The following is a 24,470-nucleotide window of genomic DNA, read 5'->3' as shown; positions in this document are numbered from 1 at the left end:
TTGAGTCGTCCATGAGTTTATTTTATATCACAGGTGTGGAAATAGACCACTGCGGTATACCCGATGAACAGGGGGTCCCAGCCATCGGTGAATTCTCTTTGCTGCCTCTATGCCGCAGCTCTCGCGAACAGGGATGGGACCACCAGGGATTTTTCATTCCCAGGGTCATTCTCCTGACTGTTGGGAACTCAGGAATGCTTGCTGGCAAGATATCCTTCTCCATTATCCCCTCTAGCTCCCTTTTCACCAACTCGAAACTCTTCTTCCATGCGGGAATTCTCAAGATCTCTTGTCCACTCGCTGTTAGGGGATTCAGGTTCCAGAACTTGGGATAAGTCTGAATGGGGCCTTCAACACACGTTCCCCCCATCCTGCATTGTAGTTGCCCCCGGAAGTTAAACACCATCAACTCGGGATCCTTCATCTTCCCAAAGAGCACCGTGTTACTCATTTGTGCCCTCAGCACCTCTTGTCGACACCAGTTGAGCGCTGTCCCATCCAACACCATTATCAAGCTTAAGTATACCACAGAGTTGCGGTACGCCACCACTAGAGGATCTGGAAATGCGTACGTGACAGTTGGTCCCTAAATACAAGTTACGACCTCCTCCAGACCCCGGATTATTGCCACTGGATCAGATCTCATCGCCAGGCACAGGTCTGTCAGTAGAGGTATGCCACCATTCACCTCCTTCCACTCATCTCTTGTTTTCGGGTTCTTCTCATCGCCGGTCATATGCCAATTCTGCATCAGGAGATATTCCACCAGCAGCGTCTTTAGTCCCGCAGCACATTTGTACGAGTAGGTATCTATGCTCGAGTGAGTCTTCCCCATTGACAGGGGCTCCCCATATTTCATCAACCGATGAAATGACATCAGCTCATCATGGGTCAGGAGAACCAGTGCCAGATACCCATCGATCCGCAGTGTCTCTACACCCCGACTGAACATAAACGCTGGACCCATGTTAAACAGATATCTCGGGTAAACCAGGTGCAGGGCCAGCAAAAGGCTTGTAGGCATGCTCAATAGTTCTTGCACAAAGGCCCCGAAAATGGTCTCTTTTGCACTAAACACTCCAGCCATAAATTCATTTTCCCAACAAGGACTCAAGAATTTCAGGATATCATGATCCTTTGTCATCCTTAGCGCGCCCTTTGTGTGCTCCCTCCATAACCCCCCGATGGTGACCTCGTTTGCAGCTGTGACGAACCTGGCCACCGTCATCTCCCTACTCTCGGCCACCTCCAGCTGCTCCTCAAGAAATCTCCAGATCTGCTTCACAAGAGGTGGGGCGTTCTCCCTTGTCTTGTCCGTGGCATTTTCCAGCCTTGGTGTCAGGAACGGCCACCTGCCTCTCTCTTGTGTTAGTCGGTATACCATTGACTCCAGTTGTTTCTCAATCGCAGCCAGATTCTTTCTCTCGTTACTTGGTCCCCTTGACCTGCTGGTAGAGCTCGTGATGGTCAAGTCCATGCCCCGGAACCACAGGCTGGCAGTCAAGTGACTTATTATTGGGTGGTCATTCCTATTGTCAAACTGAGCTTGAGTTGTCTGGCGAAATTTGAGACCTCTAGCAAGAGGACCTCATCCAGTACAATGAGGATAACTGCTAATCCATAGAATCCTCTCAACGCGTGGGACAGGTCCGTCCATGCCGCCGCCAGTTCTGACTTGCGATGTCTCAAGTTCGTAGGTTCCAACTCTCGATTGGGAGCTGCCATCAGGATCCGCCATGCGTTCCTCTCGGCTATTAAGACCAAAATAGCGTATACGAACTGCAGAGCAGGAGGCATGCTCGCGTACACGGGGGGATGTCGTGAGAACCACTCTTGTCTTAGGTCCAAATCGGGAAGTGACATTTTCCTGCACCTCGTTCACCGCGGCAAATAACTTCTGGATAGCCTCCCAGATTTTCTTTGGCGCAGGCTCATCACTCTTGAGTTGCTCAAGAAATCCAGTCGCATGCAGGTGGTCGTTCATCCCGGCGAACAGTAGTAACTCTGGCTCACAATGCATCTCTGATTTTATCGCGACCACCAGGTTCAACATCTGATTCAACTCCGCGCCTGGCAGCGATTATACCAGGGTTTTCGGCCAGAATAACTTGGGAGACGTTCCATCAAAGTCCGATCCCGCCACGATGATCACCCTTGCGGCTGCTGGATCTGCTCTATCATAAACTGCCAAGGTCTTGGCCAATTGGGCACTCCCGCACGGTTTGCCATATCTCGGGTCTTCTACCAATCCCGCACCCTCATAAGCGGCATCTGACAGCTCCATTTCTTTTGGATCCAGTAGCTTGTCCACTACCCTCAATTGTGCGGGAGTTGCCAACCTGATTCTGGCTAAACTAGTTCGGTGCTTAGGGGGCTCCACTATGAGTCCCAGACTCCCCAGCAACTTGAGAGGTCTGTAGTTGACCGGTCCCATGACCGATCCTATGGGAATCCCAGTCAGATCAGCCGTCTCCGTCATTCTTGCCCTCGAGAAATGCGTCTCGTGGGCTTTTAACCAGTCCACGCATTGGTGCCTACTTAAGTCCTCATGCGACACATGTTCGAGACCCAGAGCTTCCGCAACTCTTGTCTACATTCCAGGTCCTCCAGATCCAGCTCCTTTACCTTCTCCAGATATCTCGTCCGGCTTGTCTCCGCCGGTCTCTCCACTCTCTTGCTCTCTACCACTACCACCGAGGCGTTGGTGACGTTGCTTCCTCGGCTTCCATCGGCGCGGAACCCGGTAATCTAGTCTGGCTACTTCTCGAGCTGTCTCTAGAATCGACCCTTGCCCCCAGGCGACTGGACAGGGTTCTTGAGGCAAGGAAAGGGGGACTTGGAGGTGTGCCGAATGTGAATTGGGCCGCCTCCAGCAAGTCTGCTTCCTATGCGCTTATGTGCCTTTCGAAAACGTCGTTCAACCATTCCACTCCCCTAGGCCTGTCGAAGTGGATTCCATCTGAGGATGCATCGTTGGGTAAGGATCGCTCCATTTGCTCGGCTACATCCAGCAATCCAATGGGAAGGACACTCCTCTGATGTATTTGCCTGACTACCTCGTTCAGGTTCCGTACTTTCGTATTTATCTCCATCGCGTGTTGGTCAGCCTTCATATTGTAAGGGATGGTACAAACTTTGAGTATGGCTAGATCCATTTTGATTCGCAATTCCTCAAGGATACAGCTCATTTTGTCATGTAGCCTCATGACTTTCCTTGATTCCCCTCTGGACACGTCATTAGTCCCGATCATTAAAGTCACCGTGTATACTCTTGCCATCCCTAGCATCTCGAGTGATGCCAATATCTGTGGCGTTGCGGCTCCAGAGAAACTCAAGATCCCAGTCTGCCAATGCGACTGAATCCGGGTCAGCGCCCGCAGCAGGCTGTCCCTATGATTAGGTGGACCGTACCCTCAGGCACACGTGGCTGTGTATGGTATTCTACCCAAGTCGCGTCATGGAAGCAATCCCTTCTGGCTTTTTGTTCTGCGTTCCAATCCATGCGGTTGTGCCTGTGGTATCTGCCCTCCGTGTTCTTTTTGTAACTTGCGATTACCACATTCCTGACCGGTTGCTGCCTCCATGTCGGGGGTAACTCCAATCTGGCTGGACTCTCACGATTTCTCAACTGTAGCCTCTCATTCAAATCTTTCAGACACGACGAGCTCCCGCTCACCTGACTGCCACTCGGGGTTGAACTCGGAGTATACCCCGGCAGTGCTACGTCCATCAATGGGCGTATCGGTTGTGTCTCCAAACCACGCAGGGAGGACGCTGATTCGGTCGGTATCCATACTTCCAGCCCCTCGTTCATGTGTTCTTGAGCCGCGCGGTTTAGGTTATATCGCCCCTTTGATCTGGGGGCTTAATCCACGTCCATACGTGACTCCGGCCTCGAGCCTGCAGCCGCTCGCTCCGTGGTCGTGGTTCCCTTCTGTCTGTCGAGCTCTCGCTGTTGCCGCTCAATTCTCTCCAGCTCCGACTTCAGTTGCTCGCAATTCGGCGCGATCTCTCTCACCCTTTTCTCTTACTGGTACTCGGCCTTCAGCATATAAAGGTCACGCCTCGCTTGGTCCCTCACTATGATCGCTTGATCTCTCTCCAGATTCGCCTGATTCCTCTCGAGCTTCGCCTGGTCGCGGTCAAGATTCGCTTTGTTCTTTTCCCTCTGGCCCCTCTCAAGTTCCCTTTCAGATTGCTGAGGTCAGGATACGCCTCCTCCGTTTGCTGCGCTCGCGTCATGGAAGGCGTCTTGCTCGTGGATTGGCCCGCAGACTTTGCCGATGGTCTGGCTGGTAGTGGAAACTCCCCCGCGCCGTACTCGGTGTTGTTGCTCAAGCCGGGATTTCTCGCCAAGTCGAATCCTCTCACCCCTTCATCTACATTCCAGGACAGCCACCTGGTCTGCTCTTGGTTGGATATGCCATCTGTGGTGTATCCGACCATCAAAACGGCTTCTGTTGCAGATTCCCTGCATTCGCCCTGTTCTTCTAGTTGGAGAATGGCGTTCACATCACAGCCATCCTCTCATCTACTTGGGTGTAATCCAGTATTACCGTACCAATTTGAGTATTACCGTACCAACTTGAGTACTTGAGAAATAACCTTTGCAAATGTTGCTGACTGTGGGTTTGTTCAAGACCTTCTTTTCTCTTTCAGTTGAGTATAGTTGGGTAGTCAACTTGACTTAACCAAATCAATCTGAAAATAAAACTTAATCTTCAGATTAAGATGCTATGTTCCGAACCTAAACCCCCCCATTATTATAGTTAAAACCTTATCCTTTCGTTCTACTAAAATAATTCAATTGGAAGTTTTCTAAGAGCATGCAGATTCATTTTATGTTTTAGCACAGTCAATTATTTAAAATTTAATTGTCATGCCAATCGCATTCAAGATCCTATTACCTGTTCCGTGCCCCAATACCTAACTTGAGATTCCCTTATACCCCACATGAGACCCCCCATATACCCGACTCAGGCGATAATCAAGTATTATTTCTTGTGCAGATGTACCATTATATCCGTTTCTGCAAAGACTACGCGTAGGATGGCATATAACTCCCTTGGGCTCAACTTGCCCCTGTTGGTCATACACAGGCATCGAGACCTCCATTATCCCTCTTTCAATCATGAATTCTCGCAGTCTGGTTAGTGCTAACATCACGCGTTCAGGATCTATCGTGTTCCTCTCCTTGACCCTCGTCACTAGGAAGCATAGGTATTTGCCTGAGACTTGTGCTACTGATGGACGAAGCGCAGCCATTCCTCCTAGCCCCGGTCTCTGTCTGAAAAGAAACTCCACATTCTGGTATTCTCTCTTGAAGTCGGCCTCTAGTCTTGATTTGAAGCTCATGTCCGCCGTGATACAGATCGCGCTAGTCCTGTCTGACAGAATGAAGTCGCTGTCCGTTATCAGGATGTTCTCCGAGTACTTGTTGGGAATTTCCGTTTTGAAATTCCGTCCTATGGTAGGCTCAGCCTCCCCCCCATCCAGTTCCAGTTCGCTCGTTTCACGCACTTCCCTGAGTTTCTTTATCATCAAACTTTCGGTGTGGGTAAGTCCTACCCCCACTCCCCGGACAAAAATTTTTATCGACGTCCCCGTCGATGGTGCTGGGTCTAAATTATCTGGTGGATTCTCGAGCGGCCTGTCTGTTGCTGTCCAGCCGAAGAGGGGATCCTCGGTTTTCATGTGTTTTCCCGCCGATACGTCGACTTGTTGGATGCTTTTCCCTTCGCCGTTTCCGTTCTTGACATCGCGCATCCACTCTAATATCCTCAAGTTCGTATTCTCCCTCCTCTCTATCTCGCTCTGTTCCAAATCTGTTTCCTGTTCTGGTCTCGAGTAGTCTTCCTGCGGGTACTGTTCACTATCATTGATAATCTGCCATTCATCGTCGGCTGCTAGTTCGCCCATACTTATTAGCTCTTCGCTTAGTTCATCGGGCTGTATCTTATCAATCAAGAAATCATCTCCGTACCTGTTGTACCTCATGCCTGTCCGTTTGCGATTGCCATTCCTAGTCCCCGCTGGTATTGGTAAGTCTGGTTCTGTCCAATTTGGCACCTCTCCCTGCTCCGGATCGTTCCAGTCTTCTTCCACAAAAGATTCCGCCTCAGAGTCCGCTTCTATCTTTTCGGGTCTGACATTCTGGAAGACCCACACGTACTGGCCCACTTCATATGGCTTCGCCTGTAGTATCTTTTCATCATATTTCTTCCGCTGTCTCATTTGTGCTTGCGCAGTGTTCCTCCCGCAGAGCTCGTTTAGTTCCTGCTGTCTCCTGATCGCGTCTTTCACGTAAGCTTGAGGCAACGTCCTCTTCCCTTCGTATTCCGGGTAAAAGAATGTCAGGGCCATTGCTATCTCCCTGCCCGTTAACATCATGAAAGGACTGATACCCGTTGTTTAGTGTTGCTTAATGTTGTACGCCCCTACGACTTGCGGCAGATATTTATCCCAGTCTGTCATGTATCTTGAGCAGTATACCCTCAGCATGTTCACCAACGTTCTATTCTGTCTCTCCACCAACCCGTTGGTCTGAGGATGGTAGGTCGTTGAGTGTGCTTGAGCAATGTGTGACCTCTTCATCAATTCTTTCGTCAAGTCCCCCACAAAGGCTTTGCCGTTGTCTGACTGAAAAGTCATTGGACAACCATACCGTGATATCCAATGCGTTATCAGGTGGTCACAAGTCTCCTCCGCGGAGGCTGTCTGACACGGCACCGCTTCTGCCAACTTTGTGAAGTGATCTATTATAACCAGTATCTGGTTATATCCCGACTCTGTCATGCAGATTTTTTGATGGTCTATCTGCACAACCTCGTTAAATTCCGAGCTTTCAACGGACTTGAGTGGGAACTTCATTTTCCTTGGGTCTGTTACTTGCAGGCATGCCAGGCACGCATTAACCCATCTCTCGCAAGCTTTCCCTAATCCTGGCCAATCAAACCTGTGAAGTATTCTCTGTTGCACTTTGTCTATCCCCTGGTGCCCCATCTGATCGTGCGATCTGAATAACACTTCCGTCTGATACAATTGTGCAACAATTGATACATCTTCTCCTCATCTTTTCTCTTGCACGCTACCACCCCATCAGCTGTGTGATAGAGTAAATCTTTTCTTTCTTTGTAGAACTGATTCAAGATCTTGTAGCTGTCTTCCTCCAGGTCCCCTTTCTCCTTGGACCCCGTCCGGATCCATTTGGAGAGGTTACTTGTCATCTTGTCACTCTTTTGGGCCCTTATCAGGTCCGACAGCCTATATCTCGCTTTGACATGTTCTTTTAGTGCCATGATCTGTCCATTCATTTCCCAGGGTTGTGGATCTTATCCTTCAGCTTTACGCATATTATCCTATTCATGATCTTCCTATCATCTTCTGGCACCAGATTTGTTCTGACATTTGAGTTGCACGATAGTTCCCTGAATGGTTTCCTTGATATCGCAATTTTCTGAAGTTCTTCACCTCCTTGTACTTCTTGTTCATCCGTGTTGTACGTTCCTGAGGAGGGATCCGTTTGTAGCTCCCTGTCGCGGTGTCTCATCTTCTCCTCTGCCAGTATCATGCATAAAATATCTTGATCATCACGGCTCTTTTCCGAATCTTCATCCCATTCTTCACACTCCCCGGACAATTTTTCTCCTCCAGTGTCTTCTTCCTCTGTAGACGTGGACCACTCCCCGGACTCTTGACCTAGTCCCAGGTGTTCAGCTTCTTTCTTAAACGCCACTTTCTTTTTCCGCGAACCCGAGTCTTATTCTTTAACCCGAGTCCGCTCTAGTATGTCATTAAGGATTTTGTCAACCAGTGACGGTTTTTTTGCCATCAGGATTACTTTTTCTTATAGGGTCTTCTTCGCCAACCGTTTCATCCCTTCGCAGTATCGTGACTTCCGGTTCCTCTCTACCCTTTCTTTCGATCACGGTTTATCATCTGCCAGTTTCTCGAGTAATCTCATCAAGTCTTCATCTATCTGAGTATCTCCCGTTTCTACCTGGTTGAGATCATAGCCTTTTGCCTTTAGCGTCTCCCTCACAACTTTTGACTTGAGCATTATCTCCATCGGCATTCCTCGGGTCTTCTTCAAGATTGTTTTCTCTGGAGAATCTTCTGGTAATTCGGGGTGATCTTCTATCGGTTTGCCTGACTTGTCGAGCCATCTTGTGAGTGGAAGACTGTCATACATTTCTTTGTCCATGAAGGAGAAGCCATCTTTGATTTAAGGCCTATCCGCCTCCGACTGTTCCTGTCTTTCGTAGAACTCCGTCTTCTTACTCAAGCTATCGGCTTTCTGATGTTTGTCTCTATGCTCAATTATCATGTTGTACCCATCCAGGCAAACTATCCATTTTCACAAATCGCTACTCTTGTGAGTAGCGCCCTCAAGGCTCTAGAGGTCGTTTGTGGGCTTATAGCACTCAAGTAATCTGCATATACATCAATGTGCATTATCGCTGGGTTCGCTGAAGTTCCTCCTCGTTACTTCATGGCCGCCTACTGTTATTATTGACATTAGCCTGGCTCCGATTTTTGTTATGCCGAATGGCCTTCCTGTGACCGTTTTCAGAGTGTTGCAATTTCCACTCTTTTTCGACCCTGCTACAGCTTCTGGCACTGGCAACGAACAACCTAACGTCTCGTTCAACTTCTGTTTCTCAATCTCCTGCTTCAATCGTTGCTGTATTTCCTTCGTCGCCAGGTCCTGTTTCACTTTGTTAATAGCCTCTGCCGCCGCTTTCTTATAATTTATCTCTAGGGCATTCCTGGCCGTGGCCTCGATTGCACTATTGACTTGCGTTACAGCTTTCACTGTCTTCGTTGGCAGTTCTGCACTCGGTGGTTCCAAGTTTTTCGTTTCAAACTCAGTTTGTCTATTTCTTTGGTTCTGCACCGCCGCTAATGCTAATGCTTATGCTTGGGGTGACTCTGGTTCTTCACCGCCTCCCAAATCAAAGGACAGTCCATCCTGAAGTGCCTCTCTTGATTGCAGAAGAAGCATCTTGCACTTATTTTGATGATCAAGCCACTATAGTACTCATGTTCTTCCATCTGGCTCATATCTTCCTCATCGGGTGCAAATCCCAGACTCTTCATGCCGTGTTTGTATGTTGTGCGATCCGCCACGTGATGATCAGCTGACCCGCAATTTGCGCATGATCTACGTTTGTCCATGTCATCTCTAGGCTTGTACCATGACGATCTTTGTGGTTGATCCCCCTTGCATGTTCCTGTTATCCGAATATGAGCATTTCTTGGGTTTCATTAGCATGTACTCTCTTGACTTCTGTCTCCTCTCTTCTGGAGTCGGTGCACTATCTTTCGACAGTGTATAGTACGTTGCTAACATTGTTCTCAAGTCATCACTTTTTACCATCAATGAACTTCGAGGCAATGCTAAAGCTCCTTCTGTTTTTTGACTCTTCAGGGTCACTTCTTCGTCTCAAGCTCTCAAGATCATCTAGGAACCGATCAATTGATTCATCGTCCCTTTGCCTTTTCTTTTCAAATTGCATCATCGCTTGGTGACTTTTCATGCCTGACCCGAATCGATTCAACAATATCTCGAAGATTTTATCCGCAGTGTCGCGTTCCTTTTCCTTCTTTCCAACTACGCATATCAACGCAGTGCCTTCTAAGTTGCTGATTATTACAGGCTTGTCTCTCATCATTCAAGTTGTCTTGTTCCAAATTTTATCTCATGACTTCTACCCACGTATCAATGCATCCGTCTGAATCATCTTTGAATTCTGTCGGCTTTTGAAAGTTTTACTGGATTTGCCACCTCCTCTGTCGCTCGAGTCAGTGTTCCTCGTGGCGAAGGCCTCCAGTGCCCTGTTCATCATCTCCCATGGCGTCCGGTCCCACGTTATTGTAAGTCGTGGAATCCCCTGGGCCACTCGTTGTACTTGCGGTTCCACTTTTCATAATTTTCTTGCCCCCCCGGAGCTGTACTTGTCGCATCCCGGGGTAATGGTAACGGTGCTGATTCCCGTTTGTTCCGTTGTGGTTCCACGAAATCAAATCTGTTACCTTGCGTTCGATCCGTTACCGGCTTTTCTTGTGATGTAGAGTTTCTCAAGATGGCATTTATTTTTGCCTGTATGGCACATGAACTCTCAGCCTGGTCCCTTCTCATTGTGTTCATTCTGGTTTCCAGACTCCCCAACTGGCTGTTCACAGCGTCGTACCGTTTCTTCATTTCTTGCATGTCATTTTTGACGTTCTTATCTCAATCTTCGTCAGTGACCTCCACCTTGTTTGACATCTGCTGAAGCTTTTTCTCGGTCGCCCTCGCCACATTGAAATAGTTGTCCAGGTACTCGTGCTTGTTGTATCTTAATTGTTTCTTTATTGCCTCTCTAACCTCCTCGCTGTCCTTCAGTTTCTTGCCGATCTGATCTAGCTTTGCCATCAAATCGCTCAGTTCAAGAGGAGTTGTTGTTTCATGGTTAGGTGTTGCTCGCTTGCTGGTTGCTGTCCCCTGTTTAATCTGGTCATCATCTTGGTTGGCCTCTGCTGTTATCGTGGAAACTGTTCCAAATGGTTTGCCTTTCTCGGCTTTCGGTTCTTCCGCCATTGCGTCACTCGACTTCATCCAAACCATCATCGCTATTCTCTCTGTGATTGACGTTCTTTTTACTTGAGACTCGTCTTTTACTGTTTCCGACGTGTTGCCCGTCGTGACCTCCACTGTGTCTCTCGGTGAGAATTCCATCGTCTTTTGTTTTGTTCCTCTGCATTCGGCATCGGTGTCGATTCCGTTGTCTTCTTCTCCACCTCATCCACACTCTGGTCTGGGGTCTCGTTCAGTGTCAATTTCAGTGGTGGGTTCCGTTTGTTTCTCTTCAGCGCCCTTATTTTCTTTTGAACTTCTTTTGAACCATGCTCACTGAAAAGTTCTTGCTTAGTATTATTGGGCCAACCCTTATCACTTTTCGCTGCGTTGAGTTATGTTTTGTCTTTGACCCCATAGTTCTTTTTTCAGCTATCGGTACCCTACTCCGTCTCATAACTACTATTTACAATTATCTCTATTTACAATATTACTATTTACAAAATTCTATTCTAAGGATAAAATCTCTGAGAGAAGAAAAAAAAGAAAAAAAATATTATAATAAATAAAAAACAACGTTCTTATTCCCTTCTATGATCTATCAAAGTTTACTAATTCGTGATCCCAACCGAATCGGATCTATCGCGATTTAACGTTCCGACAAGTCCTATCGCTTTTAATTTAGCGATTAGTTATTTCGACCTGCCTTCGGACCTTTCAGTCACACCACTCTTTTGTACTGTCCCAAGACCTCCCGGTATTGTCCCAACTCTTCTATATACTGTCCCAAGCTTTCTTTCTACTGTCACAAGACTACTCGGTGCTGTCCCAGTACCTTCTGCTTTTGTCCCAAGACTGTACTGTCCCAAGAACGTACTGTCCCATGACCACTATCCCAAAACTGTACTATCCCAAGACTGCACTGTCCCAAGACTACTATCCCAGGATTGTACCTTCCCACGACTGCACTGTCCCAAGACCACCGTCCCAAACCACTGTCCCAAGACTACTGTCCCAAGACTGCTCTGTCCCAAGACCACTGTCCCAAGAATGTACTGTCCCAAGACCACTGTCCCAAGACTACTGTCCCAAGACCACTGTCCCAAGACTACTGTCCCAAGACTACTGTCCCAAGACCACTGCCCCAAGAACACTGTCCCAAGACTCCTGTCCCAAGACCACTGTCCCAAGACTGCTGTCCCAAGACCACTGTCCCAAGACTACTGTCCCAAGACTGCACTGTCCAAAGACCACTGTCCCAAACTTGTACCGTCCCAAGACTACTGTCCCAAGACCACTGTCCCAAGACTGTACTGTCCCAAGACCGCACTGTCCCAAGACCGTCCCAAGACTGTACTGTCCCAAGACTGCACCGTCGTCCCAAGACTGTCCCAAGACTGCACTGTCCCAAGACTTCTCTTGTACTGTCCCAAAAATTTGCCACCAAGTGTCTGGATAGTAGGACTTCCTCCTCTTCGTTGTATGAAACCCATTTTGTTCGTAGGTATCTTGTGATCACCTGTCCGTTCAAAAACCAACAAAAATTCTTACCAAAACGTAAAAATATAAACAGGAAAAATCATAAAAACAGAGAGATGGACCCACCTAAAAATCAAAGGTGACAGATGTCAACCTTTAGCCGAAAAAACGTCTGGTAGCTGATTGCCATGCGTTTTCCTCCCCCCTGCTAGCGATCTTATGGGGTATCACAAAAACTGTCTACTTCCGTTTCCCCAACCCGATCCGACCAGGGTACCTACCTTAATTCGATCTTATATTTGGATATCCGCTTCTTATAATTGACGCGTGCAAAACTCTAATGTAACTAAATCGACGATGTCGATCAATTAGTTACTCTAATGTGTCCTCCCTTTTTACAATTTACAACCTCCAATCTCTAAGCTAACCAGCCCCCCTTCTAACCTCCCCGCTCTTTAGCCCCCCTCTTAAGCCGAAAATTACCTTAAGCGCCGGGTGCTAATCCTCTCGAGAGAAAACCGTAGAACCTGTTTCCAGGCCTGCTTGTGCAAAAACGTTCCTCAAAACTGGGGGGTTCTGCTTATCCAATTTTACACTTATCTCCTATAATGTAATGTGGATTTTAACGATACCCGTTTTGACCAACTTGAGAACACCCCTGCGCGTCCTCCTCTTGTTGTTCTGGTTCCGTGCTGGTTGCCTCCTTGACGTGTACGTGCACTTGTCACCAGCACCACCTCCCCACTTGACTGGTAACCTGTTCCAGACAAGTCTCCTAGTGGTTCAGCCAAATCCATGTGGACCACTTTCCCACTCGGCTGGTCACCTCTCCCAGTCAAGTCTCCTAGTGGTTCAGCTCAATCCTTGTGAACCAATTTCCCACTCGGCTGGTCACCTCCCCCAGTCAAGTCTCCTAGTTGTTCACCTAAATTGCAGGCTATCTGAAAACCCTTAACAACGCCCACACTCGGACTCCTTATAGAGGTTGCAGGATTAGATTGCTAGATTGATCGAAACGATCGGTCTTATAAAACAGTATGGGTATACTATTTAATTGATATAAAGGTCTGATCCAACTAATCTGGTTTCAAAGTCACTGTCTTTTTTCGTTTTATGGTTTTTGTTCCTTTTTCTAGTCTTTTTTGGTTTTTTGTTTTGCTTTTTGTCTTTTTGCTCGTGTTTTTTGTCCCCCTAGTTACCCCCCCCCCCCCTTAATCGGTAAGCTAAGCCTCTTTCCGAGAGCGTACCAGAAAGTTTTCTCGAGTTTTCTTAAAAAGCTATCACGGTACGGCCGGAAGGCTTACACGTTCCGGCTGAACCGTACCACCGGTACTCTAGAATGGCATGTAGCCCGGAGCTGTGGCGAGTGGGTTCGACTCCGTAGTCATGATGTCGTAAAAACACCCAGGAGCGCCATAAAAACACTATGTAACAGTCGCCTACTTCGGTCACATATGAGGCTTAAGAGAAATAGGCCCTATAACCATTGGCTCAAGAGTCAGGGACACTATCTCTTGTGTTTTTCTACCTCAAAACGGTCGGAGCCAATTCGGTTCACTTGCGACACGAGACTAAAACCCGTTACAGCTTAAAGGCCACTACCAAAATACCCCCACTCTAGAAAATAAGAACGTCCCCATACTTAGGTCTCAAATTACCCAAAATACGCGAACGCCGTTACAAACAGGGTCGGAACAGTCCGTAAGGTTACTTTTTTATTAGACAGAGGATCTTTGATCCATTTCAGATGGGTCAACCTAAATCTCACCTTATCTCAACATAACAATCATAAAGAACACTCGGAAAATTTAAATTGAGTACTCACATATCAGCAAACTTGAGGATTGGAGTAATTAAATTAACTTGTAACTCTAGCATAAATATAATTGGATATAACTTGAGCAGTTTGCTATCAATGAGTCCCAATCAAAGGAAATGAGTTTTTTCCTTGAGAGTATAGTTTTGGGCTCTGAACCATTGGACCCAGTTGTCCATCCTTCCATTGAAGATTCACTCTGGTTCAGTTGGATTTCGATTCACTCTCGTGATTATTCTGTCTCCTATATCAAGATAAGACAGCTCCACTCTCGTGTTTTACTAGGATCTCGGAAATTGCGAATAGCAATTTCCCGCTGCTTTTATATGCCATTTTCCCGCAATTGTTATTCGATCGTTCTGATTCTATTTCTAATATTTTCGTTAATATAAGTTGTCGCGAGAGAGTTGGGCATGACATGTGCAATTCGAAAATTTGAAAAATTTAATTTGAACCCAAAATCATGTTTCTCTCCAAACTGCTCAAGGTCAAAGTTCCAAATATGACCGACTGGCACAAAAGGTGGCTTTGGCGTTTCCTCGCTCGTCTACTCGCTTTACCCGCTTTCTTAGCCTCATCAGTAGGAGCGAAAGATGCCTTGAGCAAAATCTTTGGTTAGGAGCATGTGGATGGAACCTATGATGATGCGCTTAAACGGTGGTTTGCACTTGGAAAAACTGAATTGGCTCCGGAAAGTGATCCAAAAAAAATGGACGGAGCCAAATTTTTACAACGAAATTGCAGACTTGTATTTACGACTCGAACCAACGGACGTAAAAAGATTCAACGCGTTCCAAGATAGATTTGGCTCCCAATGGTTGATAGTCCTCCCGTGCAAAAGTTAAAGGTTAAATTTGTCAAACCAACAACTCAGAATAGCGATGGGATTTCGATTAGGCTCAAAAATATGCGAGCGGCATAAATGCGTGTGCGAAAAAGACGTTACCGAGGATGGTTGGTATGGTTTTTCATGTCTCAAAAGTGCAGGGAGATTCTCTAGGCATTCAAACTTGAATGCCAGTATAAAGCAGAATTGATCTTCTACTCACATTCCGTCTGTTTTAGAACCACGACACCTCTACAGGACCGATCAGAAGCGACCAGACTGTTTGACGCTCGTTCCATGGGCTGTTGGTAAGCAGCTCTTGTGGGATGTAACGGTTGTAGAATACTTAGCTCCTTGTAGGATTAATGCCGGGCCTGTTTGTAACCCTGGTACGGCTGCCGCTCAAGCGGAAAAGCGAAAAAAAGACAAGTATAAAGATCTTGTAGATGATGGATATCTTTTTCAACCGCTAGCTTTTGAAATTTAGGGCGCGGCCGGTCAGCACAGAAATTATTTTTTTGAGCAAGCTTTGTAAAAACCTAAGCAAATGCACTGAGGAACCCTGAGCAGGCAGCTTTTTAAAACAGTGAATCTCCCTGGTAATACAAATTGCGAACGCCGCTTGCGTTCTCGGAACAGTAAATGACAAAACAACTTTCGACGAAATTTTTTATTTGTAACACTTGTATAGTATATTTTCTCGTGTCGAGTTGCGTGCTCTTATTGAAGAAACGTAACCCGTATCGACTTTAATTGAAAAGGAATTAAAAACGTGTCATCTTCTTTTATCTTTATCACTTCCATATCTAGAAAACTCCAAGGATTTTGACTGGAATACGTGATGAAGGTACTCCTGACTGTAACCTCGGTTACTATGATACTTTTGACCTTCTGATTACCCTAATAAAAAAATATGATCACCCCAACGGAGAAAGGTGTTGGGACAGCGTCCAGCCTTCCGGAGATGAAATATGAGCGTTTTTTCCCTGGACTCCAGAATTCGGAGGGGTCTCGAGACCTGAACTAGAACTGATAAAAACTAACTTTTAGCTTCCTGGCCATGCCCTGAATAAAATTTAGTTTTTTTCATTAATCCTCAAATGCCAACATATTCCAATGGAACTATGTACAAATTGCACATATAATTATTTACAGGAATAAAAAAAACATCAAATCATCATGGTAGTATCACGCACCTTAAAAACCACTAGAAGAAGGCCGGATATGGACAACATAGACGATATTGAAATGAACAGAAAGCAAGGTATGTACATAATGTGAGTTTATGTACAAAATATAAACAGATATTTAAGGGTAAACTGGCTCATTGAGAAATTTTAGCGTTTGTGGACCGCATCCGCCTTGGATCTCGAAAGCAACTGGGGCGAAAAAGTATCCTCGACTTATTAAGTCAGCGTATTTCGAGGTTTTACGGTTTCGGCTTCAGAGGCAGCAGAGAATTGCAGTTCCAGAGGACAGACGGCGTGGTGCCAGGGCGTCGACAACAGTGGCATCCCATTTGAGTGACTGACTTCTCTCCCAAGGCACCAACGTGAGTCCATCTGGACGTTTCTGGTCTGCTGTGGACAGACCAGGAGGCTCGAGAACTGAAGGAAGGTTGCTCGATCCTAAAACTCGCTTCACTACATCGTTAATCAATGAGTGGCGCTGAAGCCTGCCGGCGCTTCTCCTGCACGAAAGACCCTACCCTCCAAAAGTGTCGACGTGCTCACCACAACGGCAGACGTGAGGCTCACATATGGGAATAGCAAGACGAAGAGCGAGAGATATTCTGAGATGGATATTGGAAAGCTTGAGGCCCAAAGAACTTGACAGCAGGGCGGTGAGCCAAGCAGACTGTAGCTTACCCTCGAAAGACTTAAGGCGAATGCGAGATTTATCGTCAGGTGCGTGGGCGATCAGATTATTAAGCCGGGTTCTGTATACGGGGTCAGACCAAGACTTCTGAAAGTTGTTCTCGGGGATAGTGGTGGAGCCAGAGAGCTCATACCATTGTGACAAGGCTCCTTCATACAAAAGGTCTGATAAAAGCTTATTGAGGATTTCGGAACAAAGACGTGAAGAACTGCCAACAGACGAGAGATACTCGCATACGGCTAGAACAGACGCAGATCCTAATCCGAGACCACCTAAAGCTGCGGGAAGGGACGCTTGCTTGCGGGCGTCAGTATCAAGTCTCATGTTGCAGATGCTCTCGAGGCTGGAATAGAGGATGTCGTCGTATTTAGCTAAGAGTTCAGGTTTGTTGAAACACGGAGAGGAGCGAAGGATATATAACAACTTCGGGATAGAAAACGAACTCTTCAAAAGAAAGAAAGCACGATGAGCCTCGATGTTTTCAGACGCAAACACATGCGCTCCAGATCAACTATCTTGTCACTGAGAGCATTGGAGATGGCAAGATTCCCTATAGGAGCCCTCAGGATTATCAAGTTGTCGATGCCCGGAGTTTCTATCAACGGGGAGATCTTGTTGAACTCTGACAAGATGAGTGACTTTTGTGTCTCCGATGAGTTGCCTAAAAAATACAGCTCGCACTTGTCGGGACGGACCTCGAGACCTAACTTGGAACTTTCGGAGATGATCATGCGGAAGTCGCGCAGGATGATGGCATAATCTCCGCCTAAGTTACCATCGTCTAGATACAACAGGTTCAACTCTGATTCTATTTTGTTGGTGATTTCGTGCACAGTATCACAGAAAATTGGCGGTGCCTCAGAGTCGCCTTGCTGACCACCTTTGTCTGAAGACAAAGCGGAATCATCGATGAAAAGATGTGATGCGGAGTGATAAGCTGCGTGCGTATAAGGATAAAGACCTGGATAACGCTCGTGAATCAGAGATAGAAACTTGTTAGATGGAATTGAACGCGTTCTTGAAATCGCTTTTGAGAATGACTGTAACATTCGTCTACTGCGGTCACATATGAGGCTTAAGAAAGATAGGCCCTATAACCATTGGCTCAAGAGTCAGGGACACTATCTCTTGTGTTTTTCTACCTCAAAACGGTCGGAGCCAATTCGGTTCGCTTGTGACATGAGACTACGACCCGTTACAGCTTAAAGGCTACTGCCAAAATATCCCCCTTCACTCTATAAATAAGAACGTCCCCAAACTTAGGTCTCTAGATACCCATAATACACGAATGCCGTTAAGAACCGGGTCGGAACAATCCGTTATGTTACTTTTTATTAGACAGTGGAACTTTGATCCATTTCAGATGGATCAACCTAAAACTCGCCTTATCTCAACATAACAATCAAAAAATACGCTCAAGCAAATTGAATTAGGGACTCACATGTTGATGCACTCAAGCACAGGGAGTAATTTAATGGATGAGCAACACTAGAATTCAGTAAGATAACTAGATAAGTTCAACACTAATCAGTTTTGATAACAGAAGCAAGTTTTGACTCTAGAATTTGGAGTTTTATATGAACCATTGGGACACTCAAGCTGTCCACCTTTCCATCGAAGGTTCACTCTGGTCCAGTTCGAATAGTTGTTCTCTCGGGAATACTCTGTCTTCTATCTCAGGTAGGACAGCTCTACTCTTGTTATCTATGATGGAAATTGCAAATAACAATTTCCCACTGTTTTTATCTGACAACTTTCCCGCAATTGTAACTCGGTTGTTCTGATTTTTCTTGTTATTTTTAGTTTTCGCGAAAAAATTGAGCATGACCGGCTCAATTCGAAATTTCGAAAAATTAAATTTTACTCCAAAATCAAGTGTTGTCGTGTCTCTCAAGGTCAAACTTCCGAATATGACCGAATGGCACAGACCTTGCCGCTACTTTCAATATTTTCATGTATGTACATTCGCGTGGCGTGGACTGCAGCCTCTGCTCCTCGAGGCGTGCCATAGACTAGTTGACGGGCGCCGTATAACTCTTTTTTAGCAGTTGAGTAGGCGCGTCCACCATATTTGGAGGCCAATCTGCGGAAGACGTTTCCCACAGCAATGAGACGAACTCCTCCAGTCTTCTTGCTCAGGGCGAACAGATTAGCTCCAAACACAAACGGGCGAATGAGAACCGGGACTTTTCCTGCCAGAACCATGTTGATAAAAGACGTGAGACTACTCAAGAAGGGCTGTGAGGCTTCTCCACGTTGACTGATCAGGTCTTTAAGAATCTGCGGAGTCACTCGATCAGGCCCAGCAGCAGAACCAGAAGAAAAAGACTGAATGGCTTCGGAGACACTGGAGACGCGGCAAACAACCGGATACTCTGAAGAAGAGACTGGATGGAAGAGACAGCATTGGAATGCGGGGGATGTTTTTTCCTCAGCTCTTCCACAACAGCAGGGTCACCAGGATCCACAATTTCTTCATCTGAGGAGGCAACAAGAATGGCGCCTTTGATGTCGGAGGCTTCTATCTTGACAGAGACGCGCTTGCTCAGCTCTTCAGAGGGAGACTGCCTGGAGAAGGCTTAGGTTTCCTCGCTTTCTTTTGGTCGCGGGTGACTGGGGCTTCTGCACCAGACTGGAAAGCACGAATCCGCTCATTGACCTTGGAAGCTAGTGACTGACTGTTATTATTATCCTTCTTGGTTACTGATAGGCATTTACCAATAAGAGTAAATAAACTGCACCAATGGGACAAAAGATCCGGCTGTGAACACATTTTGTCAAAAACAGTAATAAAAGCACGGGCTAAGTTGTTCCGTGAGGCTTTAGGAACACGCATGAGGCAGTCAAGTCTATCAGAACAAAAAGCACGCAAAAGTTTTATGCACTGTGGTTCGTTGACAGAACTTACTACGTCGTACTCTGAGGTACCATGGTTATTGCATTTGCTCCCGTTGACTTTGTACAATCGTACCAGTCCAGCTTGAGTGAGTTGGACATTCACCTTGCATACTTTACAACGTCTGACGGGTACATCCGCTGCTTCACATGATCCGCATCGAAAAAACGTGAGATTGTCCGCTGCGTCCACATTCGCCGTGAAACCAGGAGTCGCAGGCATCGCAGCCAACCATGAAACCATGCTCGTCTGGATTTCCACAGAAGCAGGATGTTGGTCGCTGGGATCCGATGCGCCCACGGGATTGAGTTGTCGGCGTCGATGCCATATTGTGATATTCGTCAAGTCTTCAGCATGCCATCTATTTAATAAGTTTATCACAACAATTAGGCTAAAATTGAATTTATTTAACATCTCGATTCTTTTTCATTTCGGCCCTGAATTGAATTTATTTAACATCTCGATTCATTTTCAGATAATGAGAAGCTAGGAGTTGAGGGAAAGGGTTGATCCATCTTCGATGGAGATGATGATTTTTATCTACTGAACAAAAACAATAGTAATATAAAAAATAGTAGTAGCATTGTTTTTTAGGAGTGACCTCGTGGTCTGGGGATACAGAGACCCAGCCATGAGCTCACTAATTTTGCATGTATCTATGTCAATTTGAATGTTTTGACCGAAGCCGGAGAACAGTAACGTTTTTGTCGACCCGATGTTAGGAAAAGCACCAAAGAACTGGCTTTGGCAGATACGGTGAAAAGCATGTAGAGCTGTGTTTAGACGCTAGCCTGTCGTTTTAGAATCTAGCTTTATTGTCCGTCGATATGTACTTCCGGGCGAATGTTACATTCAGTGTCTGTAACGTCATCTTCAACACGTGTGCGAGTCGGTCATATTCGGACGTTTGACCTTGAGGGACACGAGAACACTTGATTTTGGAGTGAAATTTAATTTTTCGAAATTTCGAATTGAGACGGTCATGCTCAATTTTCTCGCGGAAACTGAAAATAACAAGAAAAATTAGAACGACCGAATTTACAATCGCGGGAAATCGCTATTCGCAATTTCCATCATTGATAACAAGAGTAGAGCTGTCCTATCTGAGATAGAAGACAGAGTATTCCCGAGAGAACAACTATTTGAACTGGACCAGAGTGAACCTTCGATGGAAAGGTGGACAGCTTGAGTGTTCCAATGGTTCATATAAAACTCCAAATTCTAGAGTGAAAGCTTGCTTCTGTTGTGAAAACTGATTAGTGTTGAACTTATCTAGTTATCTTACTTAATTCTAGAGTTGCTCATCCATTTAATTACTCCCTGTGCTTGAGTGCATCAACATGAGAGTCCCTAATTTAATGTTCTTGAGTGTATTTTATGACTGTTATGTTGAGATAAGGCGAGTTTTAGGTTGATCCATCTGAAATGGATCAAAGTTCCACTGTCTAACAAAAAGTAACTTAACGGATTGTTCCGACCCGGTTTTTAACGGCGTTCGTGTATTATGTGTAGTATGGGGACTTTCTTATTTCTAGAGTGGGGGGATATTTTGGTAGTAGCCTTTAAGCTGTAACGGGTTGTAGTCTCATGTCGCAAGCGAACCGAATTGGCTCCGACCGTTTTGAGGTAGAAAAACAGAAGAGATAGTGTCCCTGACTCTTGAGCCAATGGTTATAGGGCCTATTTTTCTTAAGCCTCATATGTGACTGAAGTAGACGAATGTTACATAGTGTTTTTATGGCGCTCCTGGAAGTTTTTACGACATCAAGACTACGGAGTCGAACCCACTTAACACAGCTCCGGGCTGCATGCCCATTCTAGAGTAGCGGTGGTTTGGTTCGGCGGGAACGTGCAAACCTTCCGGTTGTACCGTGATAGCTTTTCAAGAAAACTCGAGAAAACTTCCTGGTACGCTCTCCGAACGAGGCTTAGCTAACCGAGTAAGGGGGGCGATTGGGGGGACAAAAATACGAGCAAAAAAGACAAAAAGCGAAACAAAAACAAACAAAAAAAAGAATAGAAAAAGGAACAAAAACCATAAAACGAAAAAAGACAGTGACTTTGACACCAGATTAGTTGGATCAAACCTTTATATTAATTAAATAGTATACCCATACTGTTTTACAAGTTCGATCGTTTCGATCAATCTAGCAATTTAACCCAGTAACCTCAATAAAGTGCCCGAGTGTGGGGCGCTGTCAAGGGTTTTCAGATAGCTTGGAACTTAGCCGGACAACTAGGACACTTGACTGGAAGAGGTGACCAGCCGAGTGGGAAAGTGGTTCAGGAGGATTTGGGCTGAACCATTAGGAGACTCGACTGGAAGAGGTGACCAGTCGACTGGGAAAGCGGTTCAGGAGGATTTGGGCTGAACCAATAGGAGTCTTGACTGGAAGAGGTGACCAGCCGAGTGGGAGAGTGGTCAAGGAGGATTTGGCTGTTCTCGAGTTCTCAAGTTGGTCAAAACGGGTATCGTTAAAATCCACATTACATTATAGGAAATAAGTGTAAAATTGGATAAGCGAAATCCCCCGGTTTTGAGGAACGTTTTTACATGAGCAGGCCTGGAGACAGGTCTACGGTTTTCTCTTGAGAGGTTTAGCACCCGGCGCTTAAGGTAATTTTAGATTTAAGAAGGGGGGCTAAAGAGGGGGGAGGTTAGAAGGGGGGCTGGTTAGGTTAGAGGTTGGCGGTTGAAAATTGTAAAAATGGAGGAAATTAGAGTAACTAATTAACCGACATCGTTGATTTAGTTACATTTGATATTCACACGCGTTGGTAATAGTAGGTAGATATCCAAATTTAACATCGCGTTAAGGTAGGTACCCTGGTTGGATCAGTAGGGGTGAACGGACATAGACAGTTTTTGTGATACCCGATAAGATCGTTAGTAGGGGGGAGGAAAACGCGTGGCAATTAGGTACCAGACATTTTTTTTCGATAGAAGGTAGACATTTGTCACCTTTGAATTTTAGGTGGGTTTATCTCTCTGTTTTTATTACTTTTTCTTGTTTAAATTTTTTGTTGCATTTTGGTGAGGATTTGTGTTTGGTTTTTATACGAACAGGTGATCACAAGATACCTGCGCACATGTTTTGGTTTCAAGTTGCTTGGAACATCGAAAAAGAGGTAACTACAGGGGAGGTCAACATTTGGCCATTAAGAGAGGGTTTATGGGAAATTTTTACTTGAGCTCGAGTGGTGGTACAAAGTACAGTGAATCAAGAAGTCCCTACAGCGAAGAAAAAAGAGGTCCAACCGCTCAGACACTTGTTGATAGTCTTGTTAGTCACCAAAGAAGTCTTGGGACAGTACCAAAGAAGTCTTGGGACAGTGCAGTCTGGGGACAGTCTTGGGACAGTGCTGTCTTGGGACAGTCTTGGACCAGAGCAGTCTTGGTACAGTCTTGGGACAGTACAGCCTTGGGACAGTACGGTCTTGGGACAGTGGTCTTGGGACACTAGTATTGGGACAGTGGTCTTGGGACAGTGGTCTTGGGATAGTGCTCTTGGGACAGTGGTCTTGGGACACTAGTCTTGGGACAGTGGTCTTGGGACAGTGATCTTGGGTTAGTGGTCTTGGGACAGTGGTCTTGGGACACTAGTCTTGGTACAGTAGTCTTGGGACAGTAGCCTTGGGACACTAGTCTTGGGATAGTGGTCTTGGGACAGTGGTCTTGGGACAGTAGCCTTGGGACACTAGTCTTGGGATAGTGGTCTTGGGAGAGTGGTCTTGAGATACTAGCCTTGGGACACTAGTCTTGGGACAGTAGCCTTAGGACACTAGTCTTGGGACAGTGGTCTTGGGACAGTAGTCTTGGGATAGTAGTCTTGGGACACTAGCCCTGGGACAGTAGTCTTGGGACACTAGCCTTGGGACAGTAGTCTTGGGACAGTAGTCTTGGGACACTAGCCTTGGGACACTAGTCTTGGGACAGTAGTCTTGGGACACTAGTCTTGGGACAGTAGTCTTGGGACAGTCTTGGGACAGTGGTCCTGGGATATTACTCTTGGGACAGGGGTCTTGGGACACTGACAAAAAAGTACTGGGACAGTACCGAACAGTCTTGGTATAGTAGAAAGAAGGCCTGGGTTGGTACAAAGAAGAGTAGGGACAGTAACTGGAAGTCTTGGGACGGTATAAAAATTGGAGTAAAGCTACAATAAGAGTTTTAAGACAGGATTAAACAGAACAAGACTAGTCGGAACCCGGTACGGTTGTGACCACAAATGAAGTAAGTCTTTCGAAAGATTTTGAAAGAGAACTGGGAACATTGTTTTTATCACGTTGTATATTTCCTTTTATCAATTTTTTCACAAAATGTTTTATTCTTAGAATAGAAACTTGTATATAGTAATACTGTAAATAGGAACAATTGTAAATAAAAATAATGAGGCGGAGCAGGGTACCGGTGGCAGAAAGAAGATCTACTGAATCAAGAACAAAGTATAACTCATCACTACGTAAAATAAAACCAATAGAACCAAAGGCAACAAACAAAAACTTTTCAGTTAGCATGGTCAGCACGAGGAGTAGTACTGAAAACAAAACGAAAGATGGTGCTAAAGAAAAACAGACGGAGCCTGCTATTGAAATCAATCTAGAGACACCAGACCAGAGCGTGGATGAGGTGGAGGAGAAAACAACGGAATCGACACCGATGCCTCATGTGGAAGATCAAAATCCAAAAACCATGGAGTTCTCGCCAATAGACGCTTTGGAAGACACAACAGGCAACACGCCAGAAACGGTGAAAGACGACTCTCAAGTAAGAAAAACGTCATTTACGGAAAAGTTGGCGATGATGGTCGGTATGAAGTCGAGGAACAACACAGCAGAAGAACCGAAAACTGAAAGAGCACGAACATTTGGAACAGTTCTCACGAAAAAGACAGACGGCGACTAAGGCAAAGAACAAGCCAGACATGACAAAGCAGACAACAATAGGGCAACAGTGGATCATGAAACAACTTCCCTTGAGCTGGGTGATTTGATGGCAAAGCTAGAGCAGATCGAC

General features: G+C 45.9%; 1 protein-coding gene across 1 annotated transcript in view; it reads right to left on the bottom strand.

Moving 5' to 3' along the window:
- LOC134853395 (uncharacterized) overlaps positions 1-19,837 on the bottom strand; it is a 551,043-nt gene extending 531,206 nt beyond the window's left edge. The window contains exon 1 of the mRNA XM_063869388.1: positions 19,817-19,837. The gene's annotated coding sequence lies outside the window, so the exon portion shown is untranslated. The remainder of the gene's footprint in view (positions 1-19,816) is intronic.
- Positions 19,838-24,470: the final 4,633 nt, after the last annotated feature.

This window comes from Symsagittifera roscoffensis, chromosome 8, assembly GCF_963678635.1.
Source record: "Symsagittifera roscoffensis chromosome 8, txSymRosc1.1, whole genome shotgun sequence".
Classification (NCBI taxonomy): Eukaryota; Metazoa; Xenacoelomorpha; order Acoela; family Convolutidae; genus Symsagittifera; species Symsagittifera roscoffensis.
Note: the sequence above shows the minus strand (reverse complement) of the source record. Positions and strands in the feature narration are given on the sequence as shown.